Below are 26783 nucleotides of genomic sequence, written 5' to 3'. Positions count from 1 at the left end.
TGAGCAATTATCTGCCCCCAGATAGGCGCACTAGTATAATAAATCAGATACAAACATCTGTAAAGGGACGCAATGTAATGACAAATAGGGCGCAACAACACACGCCATATTGAGGCGTAACATTCCACAAAAATCGCAAGATAGGCTCCACTTATGCTCCACCACCTAAGCACCCAGTATGGTAACTGGGCTCTATACTGTCATGTGGGTGGTCCTCAGCTGGAGCCGACAACATACCTGGTGCCGCCTACAGCACAGTACAGTTTCTACATATTAAGGTGACACATTTTTTTGCAAACTACACTGAAATCAGTGGACTGACATCTATTAAAGGGGGATTTCTGCAAAAGGGGCAGCATTTAGGGTGGGAGGAAAAGAAAACACTATACATCCCTGTCTTCTGCTCCTGTTCTAGTTGTGGGGGTATCCCCAATAACCATCTGCCATCCAATGAATGGCTTAAAGGAATCTACCTTCAAAACCCATCCTGATAAACCAGGGACATTACTCATAGATCCAGGCACCGTGACTTTGGTAACCTTATATTTGTTATCTATGGCCTCCTGCTAAAATCACCTTTTAAAATGATGCTAATGAGACAGAAGGGCTTTGGGGGTGTTGCCAGAGCCCAGCTCAGAGGGGGAAGTGCTGAGAGAGCAGGTGAGATAGTGTAACAGCCTGTGAAACTGCAGCACAGAGGGGCTTTGGTAACACCCCAGAGTTCTTCTGGCTCATTAGCATAATTATCGATGGTGATTTTGGCAGGAAGCCATAGCTAACAAATATAAGAAGATTACCACAGTTTCGGTACCTGGATCTATGAGTAAGTGTCCCTGTTTTTTTTGTGAGGGATTTTGATGGTAGATTTACTTTAAAATTGGGGGAAAGCTTCTTTAAATATAGTAAAAGACACATATTCTGCAACTTTCGGATGTAGCCAACATGACTGATAGTTTCATTGTTAGTTGCCACTCACTTTTCCATAATCCTGAATGGCGATGTTTGACTTATTACACTGCGACTCCGCCCCTGATCCATCATTGCTACATGAGCAGTAATAGGGGAGGCATTCCGTAGTTTTGGGGAGCTGGGTCACAACCCAATGACAAGCTCAGCTGAGTGAGAGCTCCAATATAATCTCTCCTGCCTCTATTTCTAGAACACGGGGGACACTGCCGCTCTGTCATCGCATCTCCCTGATCACCTCCCTATATGACTTCTGTAGTGTCGTTACACTGTGCCGCCCTCTGTATCATCAGGCTTTGTCTTACAGCCGCCGCTCCTCCATAAATGAATAATTTTCTCATTCCTGTCTTTTTATGCCAGTCAATATCAGCCCTGGAGCGAGTATTGATTAATTAAAGAATGCATTTTGTAAGAGAGAGACAGGGATTAGTGTGCGCACATGGAGAGCAGAGTGTGAGACCTGCATGCAAGCCGCAAGCGGATACGGATGTAGCAGAGCTGAGTTTGTCATAGCACAGAAACACAGTGTTGTTATATTGTATATATCAAATAAACAATTAGGATATAGCTTAACAAAATTTTGCAGGCATAGCGCTACAGAGTTTGCCATATGTGTTCCCTATGTGTATAGCGTGTTGGGTCTGCCACAGGGGCGTAACTACAGGGGTAGCAGCCATAGCACCTGCTATGGGGCCTGGAGTGTCATTGGGCCCTGTCATCTGAACAGTGGAGGATGTGCACCATTATATACATATTATATTGCACATTGTTGAGTATAATATATGTGTAACATATATGTGATGTTTATATGCTGTATATGTGTGTATCTATAATGTGTAGATGCTGTATATGTCTATGGTATATGGCACTGTATGTGTGTATATATGCTGTACCTTTGTATATGGCACTGTATGTGTGTATATATGCTGTACCTTTGTATATGGCACTGTATGTGTGTATATATGCTGTACCTTTGTATATGGCACTGTATGTGTGTATATATGCTGTACCTTTGTATATGGCACTGTATGTGTGTGTATATGTGATGTGTATACTGTACATTCTCTACATGTGTGTATATATGCTGTACCTTTGTATATGGCTCTCTATGTGTGCACATGAGTGTATAAATGTGTGATTGTAACTGGCATGTACGTATACAAATATGCATATTTTTTTTAATTGGAAGGAGCGCCCATTGCAGAAGCCTGCTGTGGGGCCCTGTCTCGCCAAGTTACACCCCTGGTCTGCCATAAGTTACCATTATGTATGTAAAGATGTAGCAGAACTGAGAGTGAAACATATCACAGTCTGGAGTTTGTTATGTGAAGCTAATATTTATAAAGAGATTTCGCAGATGTAGCAGAGCTGAGTTTGTCAGGCATAGCCTTTTACATACAGTAGAACTGCAGGTAAGATAAAATCAGTGAGCATTAAAGTAAAGAAAACAATGCATTTTATTTGCAATCAGGCCATTGAATGTAAAATTTCTATTTTGGGGAATACAGCTCCTTTGCACATTAATGCATCGCCATGGTTCCAGACTACGAGTCATGTGTAGTCAGATCCCCTTATTCTGTTTTTTCATCAATCTGCAGGTTTTGTTTGTAGTCTGTAACCATATTGATCCATATGGTTACATAGAAACTGCGCATGGCAACATTGTATCATTCTTTATTATGTGTTGGAACAATACGATTGGCTACAGAATAAGTGCAGTTTGCATTTTTTTAAAAATCTGTTTAACATAACTGTGTCTGCTGCAGATTGGAGGGATCTTCCCTGGGACTTTTCATTAGACACGTCGCTGCCAAATATTGTTTGTCTTCCTCCTTATCAATGTTTATCCATAAAAACCTAATGACCTAATGATGGCAGAGGTCGCTGATGACATTTGTGTTTGCCCTAAATGGAAATGGTAATTGACAGCGGAATGTGCGCGGTGTCTGCGCGACGACACTTCAGCTCTGCCAGGTTTACCATCCCCTGATGCCACTTAGATGTTTATTTAATAGGCTTATCCTGTGCCCAGGCCGGGGCCGCGCCAGCACGCACCGTATTCTGCCCGCTGCTGCCAACAGGCCAAATGGCTGCGCTGCTGGAACGTTTAACTACATCTTTGTCTCGTATTTTATTATAAATACAAAGCAAGGATGCACTGGAGCAATGCATAAAATCTGCATCTGTAAATTTAAATTAAAAAAAAAAAAATCTACATTTTTAATAAAATTTAAATAAAAATGCAAAAAAATACATTAAACCATAATTGGTCAAATTTGATATTAGCCTGTGGTTTCCTATGTGTGGATTTCCAGCTCTTGCCAAACTTCAATTCCCAGAATGTTTCAGCAGACCAAATATATGTAGATTGAGGGAAAGGTAAAGGAATCTACCATTAAAATCCATCCTGATAAACCAGGGACACTTACTCATAGATCCGGGCACTGTGACTGTGGTAATCTCCTTATATGTGTTATCCATGGCCTCCTTGCTTCTAAAATCAACTCTTAAAATTATAATAATGAGTCAGAAGGGCTCCAGGGGTTTTTCCAGAGCCCCTCCAAGCTGAAGCTTCATAGGCTCTCCCAGCACTTTCAGCTTCCTCTACCTGATGTAATCTCACACAGTGAGAGGGGGAAGTGCACCTGCATAGAGTAACAACATGTGATGTGACAGCACTGAGAGCCCTTCAGGCTCATTAGCATAATTATAAAAGTTGATTTTAGAAGGAAGGCGGCCATGGATAACAAAAATAAGAAGATTACCACAGTTGCGGTGCCTAGATCTATGAGTAAGTGCCCCTGGTTTATCAGGATCGATTTTGATGCTACATTTCTGATAAGTTTCAAAATTGTAATTCTCTAAAAGCTCTAAAACTTAAAAAGTAAAAAAAATAATAATTATGGCAAAGAAAACAGCAGTGTTAGGGCACAAACCATGGAGAAGCTACAATCCTGGAATATAAAGTCCTGCTGCTACTAACAATTTACACAATGGTCTGATTACTCATCTCTACAGGGACAATACCTAACACTGGCTGCAGAGAGCATAGAGCGTAGTTCGTGGACACACCCCTAGTGCACTTGGAGAAGCTACAATTCTGTAATAAATCCATATTTCACAGTCCTGCTGCTAATAACAATTTACCCAAACCTGAGTGAAGTTGGCCCCCCCACCTTGTCCAAATCAAAAAAAATTGGTGTCCAACGTTTGTGCTACGTTTGTGCTGGTTTGTGCAGCAGAAATTTTCGTTTGTGCCACTATCGTTTTTAAGATATTCATGAAAGTTTCCAGAGGTCATCAGAGGTCAACCAGCCCCCCCACATTGCCCAAACCAAACCAAACTGGTGCCGAACAATTCTGCTACGTTTGTGCTGGTTTGTGCTGCTCAATTTTTTGTGTTGAATAAATGAACAAAAAATTAAAGGTCAAAAGTTCAACTAGCCCCCCCACATTAACCGAATCAAACAAAACTGGTGTCAAACGTTAGTGCTACGTTTGTGCTGGTTTGTACAGCAAAATTTTTCATTTGTGCCACTATCATTTTTAAGGTATGTTCAGGTGTTTACATAGGTTAAGGGTGTTTAGGATGAAGTGGTAAAAAACAAACCTAGTGACACTTCCCTCTGATGACCTCTGGAAAAAAGTATGAATATATTAAAAATGATAGCGGCACAAACGAAAATTTTTGCTGCACAAACCAGCACAAATGTAGCACCAATGTTTGACAACAGTTTTGTTTGATTCGGTTAATGTGGGGGGGCTGCTTGAACATTTGACCTTTCATTTTTTGTTCATATATTCAAAACAAAAGCAGCACAAACAAAAATTTGAGCAGCACAAACCAGCACAAACTTAGCAGAATTGATTGGCACCAGCTTTGTTTAGTTTGGGCAATGTGGGGGGGGCTGTTTGACCTCTGATGACCTCCGGAAACTTTCATTAAAATCTTAAAAACGATAGCGGCACAAACTAAAATTTTTGCTGCACAAATCAGCACAAACGTAGCACAAACGTTTGACACCAATTTTGTTTGATTTGAACAAGGTGGGGGGCCAACTTTTACCCAAAGATCTGATTACACATTTTTCCAGGGACAACACCTAATACTGCCTGCAGAGAGCACAGAGCACAGCAGTTCAAGGACACACCCCTAATGCACTTGGAGAAGCTACAATATTGGAATATAAATCAATATTTCACAGTCCTGCTGCTACTAACAAGATGCACAAAGGTCTGATTACACATCTATAAAGGGCAGTTACCTTATACAAAGGGTACAATGCTGCAGGGTAAATCACTTAGTCAGTCTTAAATGGAACTGAGTTGTAAAGTAAATCAACTGTAAGAAAAGGGGGCGCTATTTCACGTAAACAAATCGGATCCTCTTCTAAAATCCCTGTAATGACACCTGCAGATCATCCATCAGTCTCCGGCCTCTTATCTCCGGGTTTCCTCTCATTTCTATGCGGTGCAGGTCCAGCACTCCGCTCCGGTTATTTTTAATTTGAAGTAGTCCGAGTCGTACAAATCCCAGGATCTCTCATTTCGGATTCATTTCCAATAAAAAATGTGTTTTCCAGCGATGGCCTCATCCTCCGGCCCTTGCGTTTTTTTCCATTTCGATATCTCGTTGCCTTTCCATTTGTGTCTGTGTATTGGGCCCCGGCGTCGGGTGCAGGGATATCTGATTACATTCCCGTCACGTGAGGAGCTGAGCCAAATGCAATTTCAGCTGCTCAAGTCAATTTGCTATACAGGTCCAAAAAATGAGGCTTCGAAATTGCCAGCGAATAAGACTCCCCTTCACTTTTAACAACTTTGCCGCGCCAGACCTGTCACCGGAAGACTTGACCTTTGGCACGGTGCAGCGGGTTATTGTCTGCTCCGGCTGATAGGACTGGCGGCTAATCAGAACTGTTTATATTGTTTATGAGGAATATTGTTCCGAGCGTCTCCGGAAATATGTCACCTGCGTCTTATGTGCCGGTAATATTTGTGATTACGGGGTTTAGAGAATTTACTGTAAAGATACTTTTTCAAATCTGTTTTTATTTTCTGATTGCAAACTTTTCTTCCATTTTCTGTGGTTAGGGAGGCGGCTCGGGGTCATAGTCTGGAACCAACCCATTGAGATTTATGGAGAATTTACTACACATGCTCTGTACAAGAAGGGAGGAGATTACCTGTGACATCATGTATTGTCAGTAGTGATGTAATGAGGGGTCAGTGTTATCTATATAGAGGTCATTGTACAGGGAGGAGGAGGAGATAAGCTGTGACATCATCTATTGTCAGTAGTGATGTAATGATGGGTCAGTTTTATCTATATAGAGGTCATTGTACAGGGAGGGGGAGAAGATAAGCTGTGACATCATCTATTGTCAGTAGTGATGTAATGATGGGTCAGTGTTATCTATATAGAGGTCATTGTACAGGGAGGGGGAGGAGATAAGCTGTGACATCATCTATTGTCAGTGGTGATGTAATGATGGGTCAGTGTTATCTATATAAAGGTCATTGTACAGGGAGGGGGGGGGAGATAAGCTGTGACATCATCTATTGTCAGTAGTGATGTAATTATGGGTCAGTGTTATCTATATAGAGGTCATTGTACAGGGAGGGGGAGGAGATAAGCTGTGACATCATCTATTGTCAGTAGTGATGTAATGATGGGTCAGTGTTATCTATATAGAGGACATTGTACAGGGAGGGGGAGGAGATATGCTGTGACATCATCTATTGTCAGTAGTGATGTAATGATGGGTCAGTGTTATCTATCTAGGGGTCATTGTACAGGGAGGGGGAGGAGATAAGCTGTGACATCATCTATTGTCAGTAGTGATGTAATGATGGGTCAGTGTTATCTATCTAGGGGTCATTGTACAGGGAGGGGGAGGAGATAAGCTGTGACATCATCTATTGTCAGTAGTGATGTAATGATGGGTCAGTGTTATCTATATAGAGGTCATTGTACAGGGAGGGGGAGGAGATAAGCTGTGACATCATCTACTGTCAGTAGTGATGTAATGATGGGTCAGTTTTATCTATATAGAGGTCATTGTACAGGGAGGGGGAGAAGATAAGCTGTGACATCATCTATTGTCAGTAGTGATGTAATGATGGGTCAGTGTTATCTATATAGAGGTCATTGTACAGGGAGGGGGAGGCGATAAGCTGTGACATCATCTATTGTCAGTAGTGATGTAATGATGGGTCAGTGTTATCTATATAGAGGTCATTGTACAGGGAGGGGGAGGAGATAAGCTGTGACATCATCTATTGTCAGTGGTGATGTAATGATGGGTCAGTGTTATCTATATAAAGGTCATTGTACAGGGAGGGGGGGGAGATAAGCTGTGACATCATCTATTGTCAGTAGTGATGTAATTATGGGTCAGTGTTATCTATATAGAGGTCATTGTACAGGAAGGGGAGGAGATAAGCTGTGACATCATCTATTGTCAGTAGTGATGTAATGATGGGTCAGTGTTATCTATCTAGGGGTCATTGTACAGGGAGGGGGAGGAGATAAGCTGTGACATCATCTATTGTCAGTAGTGATGTAATGATGGGTCAGTGTTATCTATATAGAGGACATTGTACAGGGAGGGGGAGGAGATATGCTGTGACATCATCTATTGTCAGTAGTGATGTAATGATGGGTCAGTGTTATCTATCTAGGGGTCATTGTACAGGGAGGGGGAGGAGATAAGCTGTGACATCATCTATTGTCAGTAGTGATGTAATGATGGGTCAGTGTTATCTATCTAGGGGTCATTGTACAGGGAGGGGGAGGAGATAAGCTGTGACATCATCTATTGTCAGTAGTGATGTAATGATGGGTCAGTGTTATCTATATAGAGGACATTGTACAGGGGGGAGGAGGAGATAAGCTGTGACATCATCTATTGTCAGTAGTGATGTAATGATGGGTCAGTGTTATCTATATAGAGGACATTGTACAGGGAGGAGGAGGAGATAAGCTGTGACATCATCTATTGTCAGTAGTGATGTAATGATGGGTCAGTGTTATCTATATAGAGGTCATTGTACAGGGAGGGGGAGGAGATAAGCTGTGACATCATCTATTGTCAGTAGTGATGTAATGATGGGTCAGTGTTATCTATCTAGGGGTCATTGTACAGGGAGGGGGAGGAGATAAGCTGTGACATCATCTATTGTCAGTAGTGATGTAATGATGGGTCAGTGTTATCTATATAGAGGACATTGTACAGGGAGGAGGAGGAGATAAGCTGTGACATCATCTATTGTCAGTAGTGATGTAATGATGGGTCAGTGTTGTGAGGCGTCCTCTATTAAAAGAGGTAAATATTTGGCATTGGTGGAGATGTGGTGACAGGTCCCCTTTAAGGACGCATTTCTTAGTAGATATTATTATTGATGTTTGACAAGAATTGTAAAAACATGTATTTTTGTTTAGTTCTCTATGGACTCACAGCGATGCAGCGGCCTCCTCCCGGTCTGTAAATATTTGTCCAATTATAATTGAATTTCCAATGTTTTCCTGCCGCAGTCCGAGTCATGAATGTGTTTGCTCTTAATTACCAGTTTAGCTTTTGTTTAATACTCATTAATATCTTTAATTTATGACCTCGGCCTTGTTGTTTCTTTTTATGATTAATATTATTTTGCGAGTATTCACAGAGAGAGCAGAATTTTTGACATTACTTTGCTGTTAGTCAGCAGGGGTGCGAAACATTGTGTATTCAGCGGTGAAAAAAATGTAACACCGCCATAATATGTCTATGAAAAGTGGAAAATATTCTAGAGTTTTCACTTATTATGTAATTATTTATCTGCTATTTATAAGCACATATGCAGATTACGGTTACATTGTAATTGGGGTACCAGAGTCACAACGTCAGATTGTTACATTGTATCTGATTGTCCTGTGTAGCCCCAGCCTTATTATACTATTCCTTCCTATTATCCCTACAACAACTCAAGGTAACGTAATAGTACAAGTGAATATAAGAAAATTTGTGATATATGTTATCAGCTGAAAATTCCCCCCTTACCCTTTTACCATCTCTATTGCATCCTAAGCCGATAACTCAGAAGAATTTCTTAAGAATTGCTGTTAACAGATGTATATGGCTGATCACAGATGTAGCCAGGGGCATAACTACAGTGGTAGCAGCCATAGGGCCCAGAGTGTCAGGGGGCCCCATCATCCAAATTGTCACTAAAGAGTAGAGCACGGGCATATTTTACAGCGACGCTGTAAATAAGCCTGGCACGGCCACAGCTGCTGTTAGTGCGGCGCGACCACATCGCAGAGAGCTGGCAGCAATGCGCTGCTCTCGGCTTCTCCTACAATGTGACCGCTGGCAGGGGTGTGTTGGGGGTGTGTCGGCCGGCCCCCTTATGAATACAGCCGACTGCCAGCACACCAGATACAGGATCCGACCTCTTATTTGGTAAGAGGTCGAATCGGTTTAAATCAATTTACTGCACACAAATTTTTAAAAAAATGGCTAGGGAGAAAGGCGCTGGGGGGGTTAATGGGGGGCACATTTGGTGGGTAGGTTTTCCGGGGTTACAGGTCCTCTTTAAGGGGGCCCCATTATAAAGTCTGCTATGGGGCCCTGCCTCTCCTAGTTACGCCCCTGGATGTAGCAGAGCTGTAGTACAGATGGTTGTATAAAACATTCTATAATAGTGTATTGTCTTAAAACAGGAAAAATCAGACATCTCTGTCCCACCATCGATGGTCACTGCCTACACAAACAGCAGCCACCAACTTACCTCCGCGATGGTGATCCATAAAAAAAACTGTAAAAACTTATAGCTCAATGACCCCAAATGTAAAATCCCGGCACTGGAGGATCAGAGGATTGGAGCCCTCTTGTCTCCACTATGCAAAGACGAATGTTATTTTTACTGTAAATCTTAGCAGAATCGGTTAACATTAGTCTAATGACCCTGGGCTGAACTTGATGAGTAATATCATTGAGTGGAGAACATTTGATTTAATTTGCTGAGCGGACGGGGACAAATCAACAGTATTGAATGTTTCATGGATCTTTAAGGCCTCCATTCTGGGCGCCATAAATAATATATGGGCACTAATGTAAACAGGCAGCGCGGGGCGAGATGTGATAGCATCGGGGATCGGGGGCCATGTTCATTAGTGTTTTGTAGCCGGTGAACATTCTGGAGCTGTTGAAGGTTGACACCTTGTTGTAGTCATTAGCCGCATCTTGCTGCCATATTAATAGACTCATTAGAAACATACATTCCCTTTAAAAAGAGGTGACGTGAACCCCGGAGTCACGATGCAACGGCTGCCGCGTCTCGGGCTAATTAATTTGTAGCAATGGTTAGAAGATGTTTGTTTCTTGTGTAATTTAAGTCAAGTGGAGAAGACCTGTAGTATGATCATGATAATGGAAGGAAAGTTCTGTAATAGTTGTTCTTTCAGATCAGAGATGGAAAAATCCTTATTTATCCGAATTGATTAAAACTAGAAAATATTCTCTTCCTATCACAATAACTATTGTCATAGATGGGATTCTTTTCTGCAAGAGCAGTAACACTATCTTTTATACATTGGGGCTCATTTAGAAGGGTTTTGGCGAATGTGATCGGATTTTCATGTGGCAGAAATAAGGGGGGGGGCGTGTCGTCGGACGATCGGACGAAGGATTTGGGATTTAATATTTAAATTTATGTCACAATCCAATGCACTTACATACACCGGGAGGAAGATGGTGAACCCCAGTGGACCTGAGCGAGGAAGCAACAAATTCAGGAAATCGGGCGCTCAATCTTCTTGAATCGCGGCAGAAGTGCATTCCGTTGGACATTCCGGAACGGGGGTTGCGCAGGACAGATAAGTAAATGGGGCCCATTGAACAAGTTCAGGAGGAGCTGTCTAAAATCTCACATGTTATGGGAGCTAGATTCTTGGGATGGAACATCACTAATATTCATGAATACTAAGGTTGTGGCAGGGCGATTGCTCATGGACAGATAGGGATCACAAGACCCACTATCTGCGGCTGGTCAGGAATCTCCAGCTGATGAGGTAAAAGACAGGAGACTTCACTTTACATATCAGGAAAGTGGAGCAGAACTATTACTAGATGTATATTGGTAAATTACCTCATACCCTTCCCTCTGCACTTACACACACATTACAAAATGCATGAGGTAAAGTGGACAAGCCCTTTAAAGAGCTTTTTCCAGTAATCTGAAAAACCCCTAGTGGTCAGGTTGGTTAAAAAAAGAAGAATACAAACTTCTGCTTGCAGTTCTGATGTATTTCTGGTACTTTTGGGCCTGTGATAGGCCAATGGTTCTGAGGAGCTGAGCACGAGACCAGCTTCAAACACCTCAGACCACACACAATGGAATTTTCTGAAGTTTCCTGAAAAACGGAAGGAGACTTCCTATTGGCTGAAACGGGTTCTGTCATCCTGGGCGTTGCATACATGGAGTTAAGAAGGAATATATTTTTACAAAGGGGACAATTGGCACCAGCCTTTACCGTCTTCTTGTCCAATACTGTAGGATTATAGGTCGCACTTTTTTGGACTGAGTCTTTATTTAGACTTATCTATTGTGACACTATGGACTTTTTGAATTTGGGGTTTATTTTTACCCATCACCATTGATGGGTGTCTATGATTTTGGTTCTGTTTCTTAGGGGGTTATTGCATTGCAGGGCAGATTATGGGTACTCTAAATTGGGATTTGCCAGAGGAGAAAATCCGTCAGATCACCGGCCTTTTCACGCTACCCTAGATTGGCAACCATCGACTCCTTCATTCATTCTCATTTTTTTTAATGTAAAATCTTCAATAATGTTAAAACAGGAAAATAAGAATGAAAAATCCGACCTCTCTGTTCCACCGTTGACGGTCCAATTCTAACAGCCACTGCCTACAAATATGGCAGTCACTTTCCTCAGCCATGGTGGTCCGGACCTTTAAAGGAACTGGAACAAAGGGGTCAATGAAGTCTTTACCCTCCACCCAGAAAACTAACTTCAAGCATATAACCTACCTGCTCTCATCTATACTGCTACTTGTGCCCCCATTGCTAAATTCATCCTCCCCTATTAAGTCATTTACGTTCCTACTTCCTTCTTCAAGCATAGTATCCATTAGGATTGCACTCCCTCCATTGTACAGAATTGTGATACCCAAATTTGGGAGGGGGTTACTAACCCAAGAATGCAGGGAAAGACCCAACAACCTCTGGGTATGTTGTACTATCTATGTACTCACGAAATGTGAATATAAGGAGGGCTTTCTGGCATAAAAATTTGACTGAATTCTCCATAGAATAGATGACTAAAATCAGATTAGTCCCAATTTCTTGCCTCCCACTGGAGTTCACAGGTCACATGATATGTTTGAAGCCCAGTCCCATTCAAGTCCCATCAGGGGTATATCTATAGGGGCATCAGTCACTACTTGGACCTTGTAGTCTAAGAGTAAAGGCTACTCTGCCTTTTACTCCCATTCAGCTCCCGTTGTAGCTCCCATTCAAATGTATTAGTGGAAATCTGCAGTACCGTAGTCTGACCACTGCACAGAGAACGGCGCTGTCTGCTTCCGGTTAATTTGATGCACTTTACATTAGATGTGAATAGAAGTAATAGCAGTCATAGGGATGGGAAGAGACAACTGTTCGGATCTGAGAATCCTCTTATTCACAGCCATCCTGATCCGTGTAGTCCGGCAGAATCCTTTAATATCATACAATTACATATTTTTTTGCCCTAAAATATCATTTCCCTGCTCTGTACGTGCTCCCATGCTGGCGGAGTCTCCATCACTGGCTATTGTACAAAAAAATGTCACTTGAATGTCACATTTATCAGATTTCCTATGACAATACCCCGAAATATCTCTCAAAGACGCGACTTGAATCGCTGCCGTATGAAGTTGTATTCTGACATATGGCGGATATTTATTAAAAGTCATCTTGGAGGAATTTTTTTTCCCGCTCTCGGGTAGCGCACAGCTGAGGATCAGGGACGCCACGTAGAGGAGGCAGAGCAAAGAAAAGTTATCATCTTCAAAGTCCAGAAATCTATTGATAGTGGTTTCAATGGAGGAGAGGAGGCAGCCGAGATACTATTGTGTGTCATACACGAATATCACATGTATCCCGGGAATTTTTTCTCTTGTTTTTCTAGATTTTTAGTCCAAAGTATATAAATGAAATAGAACAACATACAAAATGTCATAGGTAAGAAAAGATGTAACGCTGCTCAGTTCCTCCTGCTCTGTAACATGCTGACTGCAGATATGACACTATGTACAATGTGCTCAGCTCCTCCTACTCTATAACATGCTGCCTGCAGATAGAACACTATGTACAAACTACTCAGCTCCCCCTGCTCTATACCATGCTGCCTGTAGATAGGACATGGTGTACAGTCTGCTAAGCTTTTCCTGCTCTATAACAGGCTGCATGTAGGTAGGGCACTATGTACAATCTTCTCGGCTCATCCTGCTTTATAACATGCTGCCTGCAGATAGAACACCATGTACAATCAACTCCTCCTGCTATATAACATGCTGCCTGCAGATAGGACACTATGTACAATCTGCTCAGATACTCTGGCTCTATAACATGCTGCCTGCAGATAGGGCACTATGTACAATCTGCTCAGCTCCTCCTGCTCTATAACATGCTGCCTGCAGATAGGACACTATGTACAATCTGCTCAGCTCCTTCTGCTCTATAACATGTGCCTGCAGATAGGGCACTATGTACAATCTGCTCAGCTCCTTCTGCTCTATAACATGCTGCCTGCAGATAATACCCTATGTACAATCTGCTCAGCTCATCCTGTTCTATAACATGCGGCTTGCAGATAGGGCACTATGTACAATCTGCTCAGTTCCTCCTCCTCTATAACATGCTGACTGCAGATAGGACACTATGTACAATCTGCTCAGCTCCTCCTGCTCTATAACATGCTGTCTGCAGATAATACCCTATGTACAATCTGCTCAGCTCCACCTGTTCTATAACATGCGGCTTGCAGATAGGGCACTATGTACAATCTGCTCAGCTCCTCCTCCTCTATAACATGCTGCCTACAGATAGGACACTATGTACAATCTGCTCAGCTCCCCCTGCTCTATAACATGCTGCCTGCAGATAGGACACTATGTACAATCTGCTCAGCTTCTCCTGCTCTGTAACATGCTGCCTACAGATAGGACACTATGTACAATCTGCTCAGCTCCCCCTGCTCTATAACATGCTGCCTGCAGATAGGACACTATGTACAATCTGCTCAGCTCCTCCTGCTCTATAATATGCTGCCTGCAGGTAGGACACTATGTACAATCTGCTCAGCTCCTCCTGCTCTATAACATGCTGCCTGCAGATAGGACACTATGTACAATCTGCTCAGCTCCTCCTGCTCTATAACATGCTGCCTGCAGATAGGACACTATGTACAATCTGCTCAGCTCCTCATGCTCTATAACATGCTACCTGGATATATGATACTTTGTACAACTTGCTGGTGAATTCATTTTCCACAAGTTTCTCTTCTGGCGTTGGAGCCTTTCGCTTTCTGTGTGAATCTGAGACGTTTGCAATTTCCGAAAGTTTCCGGAGTATTAATATATCGCTGTACATTGCTCCGAGACGCAACATTAAAATGCACTGCTTAGCAACAAATATTGTATTGTGTTGATGTCTTTGACACCAAATAATAAATCATTCCTTCCGTCCTTTTCTGCTTTCTACTTTTGTGTTGAAGTGAAGGCGTCTGCCAAAATGGAAGTGCTGCCATAAGTTCTTTGAGAAGTCGACAAATTAATGTTAGAGAAGGAGGACAATGTCCTGGGACTTTCCAATCACTCCCTAAGAATATCAGGAAGTTTGTTCTTTATGGAAATGATCCTTCTGTCCTGAAGTTGTGTAACGTGAGGCATGAAATGAAAGGACGGGTCTATTTTTTTCCCCATGAACTGCGCCACCCAAAGGCTGGGCCTGGTACTACAATCTAACCCTAAACAAATACAACCTATAGATAGGAGTAGCAGGAGTTTTCTCTAACCATGTGTTTTCTGAGGATCATCTTTTCTATATATGGAAGTATTATGCTAGTAAATAGAGTTCACCCTTAAGATCTAAATCTCCTCTATTAGACAAGTCTTTGCCTCCTTTGAAAGCTGCAGACTTTCCCTGTTCTCAGCATGCTGCCCTCTGCATACACATAGCTGCAGTATCTATGACTGCTCCAGGTCATCCATGTGACATCCCATTCTCTCTCTCTCTCTTTCCTCACAGTCCACACTGACAGAGACAGGTAGTGGGGAGTGGGAAGGAGCAGAATAAGTCATAAGTCTGTTGCTGCTTCTGCAGCTCCTCCTATTCAGCAGAGCTCAGAGATGTAAAGAGAGAATTATGGAGGGTCTGCACCCAGCACAAAAGTATGTAGCAGGACTGCTGAATCCCTTGATGAACATTCAGGGATTATCCACAAGGCACTGAAGGCACATGGGCAACTTATGTAAAAAAGTGGCAAACTCTTTAAAGTAGTGGTTATCATAGCCACACATTGGAGGTGTTTGGTACTCAAGCAGGGGGCGACAGAGAGCATAGAGATGAAAGTACCTCCTAAGGCAGTGATGGGCAACCTTTTGAGCTTGGTGTGTCAAAATTCACCAAAAAAAACGAGCATAACTCGGGTGGTGTGTCACCTTGACCAAAAAACATATTTTTGTGATATTTATAGTTTAAATAACAAATATGTATACTATTTAACTTCTAGGGCACTTTAACCGTGGATTGTCTGATTGATCCTACCATGTACTGCCATACAATCAGACAGGTGTGAAATTGCTTAGTAACCTGCAAACTTTCAGTCATGAAAGTTCACAGGTTATAGCGAGGGTGCAGGCGCCGCTGTCTGCATCTCCCTCATGCCCTCTTGGCATGGAGAAGGTGTGCGGAGCAAAATAATTGCAATGTCTGGCGATTTGCAAGGCGTTGCGATTATTTCAGGGCTTGTACATCCCAAAACTGACACACAAGCCCTGATGACTGCCCTCTATCATACAGTGCACTGACCTTACTCACTGTATGATGGGAGTGGTTGTCCTCCCTCATCCCTGCTCTAGAGCTGGTCAGTGTAGAGGTGGCAGCTGCTGGGACATCACACAAGGCAGCAGCAATGTGGCCTCTGACTGTGTTGCCATCCTACCCCCACCACAACTATCAGGAGCTGCAGAGGAGCCTCCTGGGTGTATGGCCGGGTCACCTCTCCTGCTGTGCCCCATGCTGATACCTGTGCTGACTGGAGACACTGGGCAAAGCTCACACATGGGGAGGGGCCGGCCCGGGGGAGGAGGAGGAGGGGGGAGTGCTGGAAGCTCAGTGCAATCTCCCAGCCTCCCGGCTACTGCACCTGGTCATGTAGGATGAAACTTAACTCTCAGGCAGCCGCGTGTCAGTGAAAATGGCTACACGTGTCATAGGTTAGCCATCACTGTCCTAAGGTAATGTCAATGGGAAATCTATGCTTCACCATTAAGCACTTTAAGGGGGGAGGTGGTAACTGATAGTGGGATATTTTGCCACATTGGACACAAGGACCCAGGGCTTGTTTACCACTATATTTTATATTAGTGACCAGAGACCAGTGCTAAGAAGTAGAAGATGATAATCGATGATACGTGGCACAGGAAGAAGAGAAATAAAAATGTCAATCTCAGGAGCAGATGTAAATCTGATCTCATGATTATTATCGGAAGGTAACGGCACTTGTCATCTTTTCTATACGTTCCCATCTCGCTTGTCAAAAGGACAAACCACTCGTGGCATCAGCACGTGACTTTTAGGCAAGGGGAGAGGTTTTCTTTGCTAATCACTTTGCTAAATATAAAACACTGTTGATGTCTTTGAAAAACCACTTGTCTATGGGTTTTGTATGATAATGCAAATTCAGTTCTTAATATAATGGAAAATATTTTTTGGAAGCAATTAGTCATGTTTGTTAATACTCAACACCAGGCTCAGCGCCAGCACCCGGCTTACCTGGGCAAGTTTCGGGTCCATGGAAGAGGGGCTCACTCGGGTGCCGCTCAATTGTACCAGTGTCGCTTTAGGACATCACCTTCTGGCTCCTCTTGGCACAATGAAAAACTCACCTTTCTTCACTTCTCCGACGTGACGCTCCCCACTGTACACGACTGTTCTGAAGCCGGCACACAAGATTATTTCATCACATCACGCGTGTCAGCTTCAGAGCCGGCACGTACAGAGGGCAGTGGCCAAAGAAAGAAGCTGCTGCTGGGGCTGCTTTGGGGGAGCAAGGAAAGGTGAGGGTTTTTTTTCCCAGAGTGGAGAGGATAGTGTGGCTACCCAGGGGAAAACAGTGTGGCTTATAGGGGGGACAGTGTGGCTTATGGGAGAGGGGGAAGTGTGGTTTAGGGGGGAGATGATGTGGCTTATGGGGGGACAGTGTGGCTTATGGGGGGGAGACAGTGTGGCTTGTGGAGGAGATACTGTGGCTCATGGGGAGGCAGTGTGGCTTATGGAGGAGATACTGTGGCTCATGGGGAGGCAGTGTGGCTTATGGGGGGACAGTGTGGCTTATGGAGGAGATACTGTGGCTCATGGGGAGGCAGTGTGGCTTATGGGGGGACAGTGTGGCTTATGGAGGAGATAGTGTGGCTTATGGGGAGGCAGTGTGGCTTATGTGAGGGGCAGCGTGGCTTATGACGGGGGACATTGTGGCTTATGGGGCGCAGTGTAGTTTATGGTGGGGGACATTGTGGCTTATGAGGGGACAGTATGGCTATGGGGGGACAGTGTGATTACATTGGGGGACAGTGGGGCCACTGGGGAGAGGGGGGACATTGTGGCTGCTGGGGAGAAGCACTGTGGCACCAGGATGCAAGTTTTCTGAAAAGGGGCCCACTAAGGCTCTGTCGCCCAGGGGCTTACTTATACCTGGAGCAGGCCCTGCTGAACACCCATTTTAAATATCATGTTTTCCTTGTATCAATGAGGGGATAAGACAGATACTATTCTTGAGTTCCCCATAAACTTGCATGAGTATATGTACATGTGCATGTACTTTTAATGTGTAGAGTGGGATAATTAACTTCCAATCACCACTGGTGGTGGCTTATCTCTTATGATAGCGAAATAATTGTGACAACAAGACATCTTTTCCAGTATCTACCATTGATAAGATCAATGGGGAGCAGCTTCATGTGGTGGTAGAAATGCTTTGCCTATTATCAATTGGTGCCTTGTCAAAGCACCCATGACAGATTGGCCATTGAAATTTTTGTAAATCTTTTTCCCATCTTGCATAGTCGTGCTCAATGAGATATAGATACAATTAGATACATTAGTTATCATGTAGATTCTTAAGGCTTTCAGCCATCTACCATAACCCTATCATATGTCCAAACAATTAGAAATGATGAGTGTCTACTATCATAAACTTGATCTAAAGGAGATTTATGGATTTGTTGAAGATGAAGATGAAATGAGGTCTTATAACTTGTCCGATGTGTAAAACAATAAGAGGGATTTATATGAACTGGAACAATATGTAACTTCACCAGGTATCTGACGTTCACAGTCTGGTTCCAGGATCTGAGGTCACATTATCAGATTGAGTTCACCTAACGAAATGACGAAGTTGGCTTCTCATTTCAAAATCAACTCGGAGAGTCTTTCAGTGAAACCCATAGGTCATTTCTGGGCAGAGCAGCTGCTCTCTCTCCACTTCTTTACAATCTTCCTTGGTAGATAAATGGAAGACTTAAGACCCTAGAGCTGTCGTAGGCTTTGCCATAACAAGTGAGCAGGACAGATGTAATAAAATCTCATCTCTGTCTGAGGAGCTTAACTTCCATAGGTCACCGCTGATCATTCCTCAGAGATTCCGGCTGGTATATAACTTTAATGCCTCTGGTGACTTTGATGAGAAGAAAATACATCACCCCGTAGGAAAGACAGCAGTGTATAAAGGAGGGTTGTGACTTTGATGCTGGAATAAAAGATTGTATTTTTTTCGTGGAATACACCTGGTGGGTCTAAAGGAACCTAACACAGGCACTCACTTCAAGTCTTCGGAAAAAAATATTCAATCAGATGGATCTTTTTAGATGTTGAGATGTTTTAGATGTAGGGGAAAATATCTTACTAACAGCAGGCAGGGTTGGCCAACCAGACTACTAAAGCATCCATCAGTAAAAGTATGATGGTCTCCAAAGTCCAATCGATGAAAAGCCCGATGGAGGAGACTCTCGTGAAATCACACACCACTAGGTCTATTTCGTAATTGGACTTCCTTGTATCCAGAATATGGTCCATTGTGTGGTTAGCCCAGCTTGTTTAGTCTTGAAGATACTTCATCAAGCATCTAAGTTGCTTTCTTCTATACCAGTGATGGAGAACCTTTTAGAGACCGAGTGCCCAAACTACAATCACAATCCGCTTATTTACCATGAAGTGCCAACGTGGCATTTAAAGGTAAACATTTGCAGGCTGATGTGTAACCCCATATGCAGGGAAGATTCAAAGTTTGAATCAAGTCTCACACCACTTGAGAAAGGAGTCCTAGTTACTCCGAAACGCGTTGTGACCCGAGATTTTTCAAATAAATGCTTCTTTAACCATGATGTACCATACCTGAGTTTGTGAGTGCGCCACAACAGACAACTCTCTACTTACCTCTACATATCCTGAACGTGGCATTTAAAGCAGTAACTTATTGCTACCTGTTCAACGTCATTCACTTGTATTGGCGGCCCTGAGGCCACCAATACAATTGAAAGAAGGAGAGCAAATTCAGACCATCATTGTAGCTTCTCTCCAGGAAGAATGGTGGGTCCAGCAGGAGGAGCTCCAAAGACAATGCAGTTCTGTCAACACTTTCACACTTTTCCTGCAGTTCCAAACAGCCAATGAAATGTCACTTTCTAATAGAGAGCAGCATCTTTTAAGTTGCTTGGGACTACAGGAAGATTTGGTGGATTTTGTCCTGTTTGGTGAAATTGGGGCAATGGCCTGAGTGCCCACAGAGAGGGCCCTGAGTGCCACCTCTGGCACCTGTGCCATAGGTTCGCCACCACTGTTCTATAAAATTGAACTGACTAGTGATGATTGGACCCGAACCGCAATGTTTAAGTCCGTGTTGAAAATTGCGGGTTTGGGTCCCCAATACGAACCTGGATTTCAGCCAGAGTGGCTTCAAGTTTTTGCTTCTTTATGAAGTCTTCAATCGACTCAACTTCCTCGAGTACATCACCGGTCAACGACTATTTATTAGAAGATGTTATTTGGAATGACACTCACTTCCTCATGAAATTTCGACAAAAAATGTACTTACACCGCTCCCTAATACGCTTAATCCTATAACACCGCGGAGTAATAAAGTCTCAAGCCCCACCGTAACTGCTTTCCCCCGACGGTCTCTATACACAAGGTGTCCACTTAACCAAGTTCCAGCCTTATGATATACAATGATTTTTTTCCGTCTCGCCACAAATTTTTATGATATAAGTGCTTCGTAAATCAGGTCCCAAGAGCCCGGGGACCAGGGAGCAGAAACGTCTCTGACACTCTTTCATTTCTGTAATGGTTGATAAATGACAGCGACTCTTTCTAAAGCTCCGGAGCAAATTTAAGGATGACACGGAGCCACTGGGGACAGTAGACAACAATTTCTGGATCCTGAAGAAGTCTCAAATTAGATTTAGGAAAATGTCTTCAACCGGTGCTTCTTGTCTAATAGGGTTGTTGATCCGTTGGGGTAATGAGATAGACGGACTGTGTTATATTGTGTGTGGAGGCATCATAGAGTGATGATGGGAATCTTGGTGCGTCTATCGATCTTTGTGCGTGCAGACTGATGCCGGTCCTCCCGACCTTTGAACCTCCAGCAGAAGGAGAGGATAGTCATTAATATTCATCCTGAGACGCGGCCTTTTCCTGACGGGGTCCCATGTTGCTAGGTTGGGATAATGAAGCGCCGGTGGCTTCTGGATGAGGCCGTTTCATCTGTTTCCAAGGATTGTTAACCCCACAGCTGCAAATACTCAATATTGTTACCATGTCGGAGACAAACAGAAAATTTGTACAATATGAGACACAATAACAAAAATTTACACATCTATGACTGCAACAGGAGTCTAATGAAATTCAAAAATAATTCTATTTTTATGTATATTTTACATTATGTCTATTTTTGTCATTTTCAATGACTTGTTCCAGAGATGCTCATTGAGTATTTTTTTTTTTGGGGGGGGGGGGTCACTGATTGTTCGAACAACTTTGTTATTTATCCTATGTAAGGGATATAGTCCTTCATTTTGACCACTACTCCTTAGAATAGGTCATCAATATCCAAATGGGAAAAGGATCCGACACCTTTATTATTATTATTTATAGAGGAGCATTACTTCCATGGTGCTGTACAATCAGTAAGGGGTTCACATACATTACATTAGGACAAGAAGAGATGCAAGTACAAATACAGGACCACATTGATCTGAAACGGGTGGAAGGAGGACTCTGCCCTTGAGGGCTCACAATCTATACGGGAGGAAAGATGGAGACACAAGGGGAGGGAGCAGAGCAGTTGTGTGTTGCAGATGATCCTGAACAGGTGGGTTTTGCATTTGGAGGTTTGGAAGGTGGGGAACAGTCTGAAACATTTTGGTAGAGCGTTCCAGAGAATGGGGGAAGCACTGGAGAAGTCTTGGAGATGGTTGTGAGAGGAGCGGATGGTAATAGATTGAAGAGCCCCTTGTACTCATATGGATCGGTTCGATGCTCCATTGAGCAATGCTTCCTTTTCCAAGTCCATTATAGTTTAGTCCCATTTAAGTGAGCTGCAGTACCAAGCACAGCCACTAAACAATTTAGGGCGCTGTGCTGGGTAGATTGTGAAAAAGCCACAGTGCTTATCTGAATGCTGCAGCCTCTTCTCAAAGCTAATCATTGGGGTCATCAATGTAATATTCTAATGATATATCACCTATTTTATGGATTAAGAAATACTGGAAGAGATGGGTTCACTGTTAAAGACCATCACTACCCAGATCAGCTTGGAAAAACATCTTCAGCTCCGGAGGACCCAGCTAGCTAGACATTACAATTAGAATTGTGCAATGTGTCAGTTCTCCTGTGGGGAGCACTGCAGAGATATTCAACCCTTATGGGGGGTATTCCTCCCACAAAGACAAGATACTTAAATATACTCAGGATAATAAAATAACACATTAACTAATTCACTGTTATTAACAAAATACAGCATTTCACAGATATAATTCCCACCTGTCTCTATCAGTCCTGGTGCACACCATTTTGGTTTTCCCGGGATCCGGCAAAAAATCTTCTAATTATGGTCAGGCAGGACAGAATCTTCTCATAAATAGCTTCTCTTGTCTGCACCCTGCAGGGCTCTTGCCTCATGCCCCTCCCCCCTGCATTACAAGACCAGCTCAGACACAAACACTTCCTATCTCTACAAGATAAGTTTTATATTCGGGTGGAGGGAAGCACTCTGTGTGTGTTATAGCTGAGATGTAGCAGAGATGACAGTGTATGTTTTAGGTGAGTTAGCAGATCTGGAATCTGTCATTGTGTGTTATATGCATGTCTTGGATCTCATCATCTCTCATCTGTCTCATCTCTTTATCTCTGTGTTAGATACGAGTGAATGTTCAGAAGGTCAATATAAGTGTAAATAAAACTGTACCCTGATAATCTAAGCACATTGTCAGCACACAGCATCTCATAGCACAGAAGAATCTACCCACACTCTGTAAATCTTACTCTGATCATTACTGAGTGATAAAACAGCAATACAATTGTAAAGTAAGGGGGTTTAGTCATCTTTATTGTGTATAAATCTTTAGGGAACCCCCTTAAATGCTGATCATTGGTGGTTTCAGCCACAACATTTTTTAAAGGGAATGTGTCAGGAGGTTTGACTGCAGCCGATGTTATACACTGTCCCTAGAGAGATGTGTAATCATAGCTTTGTGTGTGTTGTTGTAACACTAGGACTGCACCATATGGATTTATATTCCAGGATTGTAGCTTCTCCAGGTGCCCTGGTGGCATTTCCTCACACTGCTGTGCTCTGTGCTGATAGTGTTAGGTATTGCTCCCTGAGAGATGTGTATATAGACTGTGATATATGGATTTATTTTCCAGCATTGTAGCTTCTCCAAAAGCACTGGGGGCCTGTACTCACACTGCTGTGCTCTGTGCTAATAGTTTTAGATATTGCTCCTGGAAAGATGTGCAATCATACATGTGTGTATGCTGTTAGTAGCAGCAGGACTGTGATATATGGATTTTTTTTTTCTAGAATTGTAGCTTCTCCAAAAGGACTGGGGACCTGTCCTCACACTGCTGAGCTCTTATATCAGTGCATTGAACTTCTTTGCATTCAAGAAGTTTTTGCAAAGGGCTTTGAAGCAGTTCATTACACACAAAGAGCTAAGAGCACAGCAGTGTGAGGACATGCATGTAGTGCAATCCTAGAATATAAATGCATTTTTCACAGTCCTGCTGTTACTAACAACATATCACAGGTATAATTACACATCTCTCCTGAGACTATACCTAACACTGACTGAAGTCTGCTTGGCCATTGCTGCTGACAGATCCCTTTAAGGAATCTTGGACTTAGGGTTAAAGATATTAAAAGGAATTAATCTACAGAACGTAAGGAAGGAATTGCTTTCCATTGACAGAATTGATTATGTTATGTAATTATTAATTTCACCCTTAACCACCGGGCTTTGCAGCCAGTGTGATGAAACCTGAGCCTCAGCCTGGGAGCTGCGTACATATTACGGATCGTTACAATGATTCCATTACTGAGGATGAAGAACTATCTGTCTGAATTGGAGCTGAGCAGTTCAGGGTAATGTTGTCATGTCTGGAGCATAAATCACCCGGGTGTCAAACAAATAAATAAAACTTTATATACAATGGGATGACTTCTCTATGCACATTAACCTTCCTGTCGAGAAGGATACAGGCGCCCCTGAGCAAGTCCAAAAAAATTAATCTGACATCACTGATGATACCGGCGTCCATTAGATTTATTTCTGTGCAGAGGAGAGAAAGGAGACTACTGAGCTGTGATGTTCTCTATGGATGTTCTATCATTGTAACAGTGACACCTGAAGGGGGAGAGAGGTACTGCACACTGATCGCCTCAATCAAAGTGATCTGGAGAGTTATCTGAATGAAAGATAGAGATGTAAAGAAAAAGCTATACAGCAAAGTATGTAAGTAGACAGATAGATGTGAGAAAGAGGGATAGAAGATAGATAGATAGAGATAGAGAGATATGAGACAGTGTTGAAGTAATAGCTGGCACTACTGTGGGTGTGTATTGTGATTAAGACGTGTTTCCGGGAGTCTGTGCTCATTGGGGCAGATTTATCTTAGTGCACCATTTTTGGTTGTATTTTAGTGACTTTTTGAGTGCATTGGGGAATTTGCTAAATATTTTGTGCCTTTTTCCAGCAGTTAACCGGAGTTCGCCGTGTAGCAGTTTTCTGGTTAGCACCTAATTTAACATTGATTTGCGCCTATATGGATAGATAGATAAATATGAGATAGATAGATATAAGATAGATAGATAGATAGATAGATAGATAGATAGATAGATATGTGAAAAAGTTTGGAGCTTTATTAGATAGATAGATAGATAGATATGAGACAGATAGATATGAGATAGATAGATATATATAAGATAGATATATATGAGATAGATAGATAGATAGATATGAGATAGATAGATATGAGATAGATAGATAGATAGATAGATAGATAGATAGGAGATAGATAGGAGATAGATAGATATGAGATAGATATATATGAGATAGATAGATAGATAGATAGATAGATAGATAGATAGATATGAGATAGATATGAGATAGATAGATAGATAGATAGATAGATAGATATGAAATAGATATGAGATAGATATGAGATAGATAGATGACATGTATGAGATACTGGTAGATATTTCCGCGGTGTAGCACCGGGTGGGCTCCATGCTGGTAGATATTTCCGCAGTGTAGCACCGGGTGGGCTCCATGCTGGTAGATATTTCCGCTGTGTAGCACCGGGTGGGCTCCATGCTGGTAGATATTTCCGCAGTGTAGCACCGGGTGGGCTCCATGCTGGTAGATATTTCCGCGCTGTAGCACCAGGTGGGCTCCGTGCTGGTAGATATTTCCGCGGTGTAGCACCGGGTGGGCTCCATGCTGGTAGATATTTCCGCGGTGTAGCACCGGGTGGGCTCCATGCTGGTAGATATTTCCGCGCTGTAGCACCAGGTGGGCTCTGTGCTGGTAGATATTTCCGCGGTGTAGCACCGGGTGGGCTCCATGCTGGTAGATATTTCCGCGCTGTAGCACCAGGTGGGCTCCATGCTGGTAGATATTTCCGCGGTGTAGCACCGGGTGGGCTCCATGCTGGTAGATAATTCCGCGGTGTAGCACCGGGTGGGCTCCATGCTGTTAGATAATTCCGCGGTGTAGCACCGGGTGGGCTCCATGCTGGTAGATATTTCCGCGGTGTAGCACCGGGTGGGCTCCGTGCTGGTAGATATTTCCGCGGTGTAGCACCGGGTGGGCTCCATGCTGGTAGATATTTCCGCGGTGTAGCACCGGGTGGGCTCCATGCTGTTAGATAATTCCGCGGTGTAGCACCGGGTGGGCTCCATGCTGGTAGATATTTCCGCGGTGTAGCACCGGGTGGGCTCCGTGCTCGTAGATATTTCCGCGGTGTAGCACCGGGTGGGCTCCATGCTGGTAGATATTTCCGCGCTGTAGCACCGGGTGGGCTCCGTGCTGCTCCTGGTTACTCTTTCTATTCGCAGTCAGTCTGGGATTGTCCGGGTAACGCGGTGACTGGGGGAGAATTTCCATACGTGGCCAGAGTGTCAGCAGTCACATCGCCGACCGTCATCTGTGTGACAGCTGGAGGGGGAGAGAAGAAACGGCTTGCTCCATTTATTCCTGCCAGCCATTGTGACGCCCACCATTGATATGTGCAGGGCTCCTTAAAGGGGCATTGTCCGGCGGACTCCAAACTCACCCACTGTTAGGTCAACGCAATGAAAGAAAACGGAGTGCGGCCCTTTAAGGATGGAAATTCAGATGAAAATTAGCTTTCTACATTGTTTAGACGCGGCCGTCAATGAGGAGCCACTTGAGACATGAGCATCTAAGCGCGTAGGGGGGGTTGTAGTGTCTAACTTCACATGGAATGACAGATTCAGCTCTGCTACATCTGTACATAATATACCCCTGCTATACGATGCATCCATGAGGTTATAATGTATCACACAGTAACGAGTTTGTAAAAATTAACTAAAATTACGTTATTTTAAGAATTACGTGACAAATTCTGCTCTGCTACATCTTCCTCCAGAAGCGCCATAATCTCCTCCATATTATACTTTTTTTTTTTTTCTTATGGATTTGATACGAATCTTTTAATCCATAATAATCCGTGTTGTAAAGATCCATAATCCCACCATTTCTGAAGACCGTTACAGAGAGGAGTTTGTCGCGTGCATATGGCAATGGTGGGAATCTGAGTGTAGACAGACTCCGTCTTGGTTGGCGCTTTTCGTATAGTCGCTACAGTGTATTATTATATCCCAGGGATTAAATGACAAAACCGGCTCTGCTACATCTGTATACCAGATCCCTAATCCGGTGTGCTGTTGGTATGGCAGCCGGTGTTGGAGGTAGCCGGTCCCATGGCGGGTTGATCAGGGCCATTAGAAGTGGGAGGATCAGGCG

At 43.2% G+C, this 26783-nt stretch overlaps 1 protein-coding gene across 6 annotated transcripts in view; it reads left to right on the top strand.

Annotated features, from left to right (window-relative positions):
• The window catches only part of DCC (DCC netrin 1 receptor), a 583792-nt gene that overhangs the window by 164216 nt on the left and 392793 nt on the right, over positions 1-26783 (top strand). The window lies entirely within an intron of this gene.

This window comes from Engystomops pustulosus, chromosome 1 (assembly GCF_040894005.1).
Source record: "Engystomops pustulosus chromosome 1, aEngPut4.maternal, whole genome shotgun sequence".
In the NCBI taxonomy this organism is placed as follows: Eukaryota; Metazoa; Chordata; class Amphibia; order Anura; family Leptodactylidae; genus Engystomops; species Engystomops pustulosus.
The sequence above is the reverse complement of the archived record's forward strand: the minus strand, read 5'-3'. Positions and strand labels throughout refer to the sequence as shown.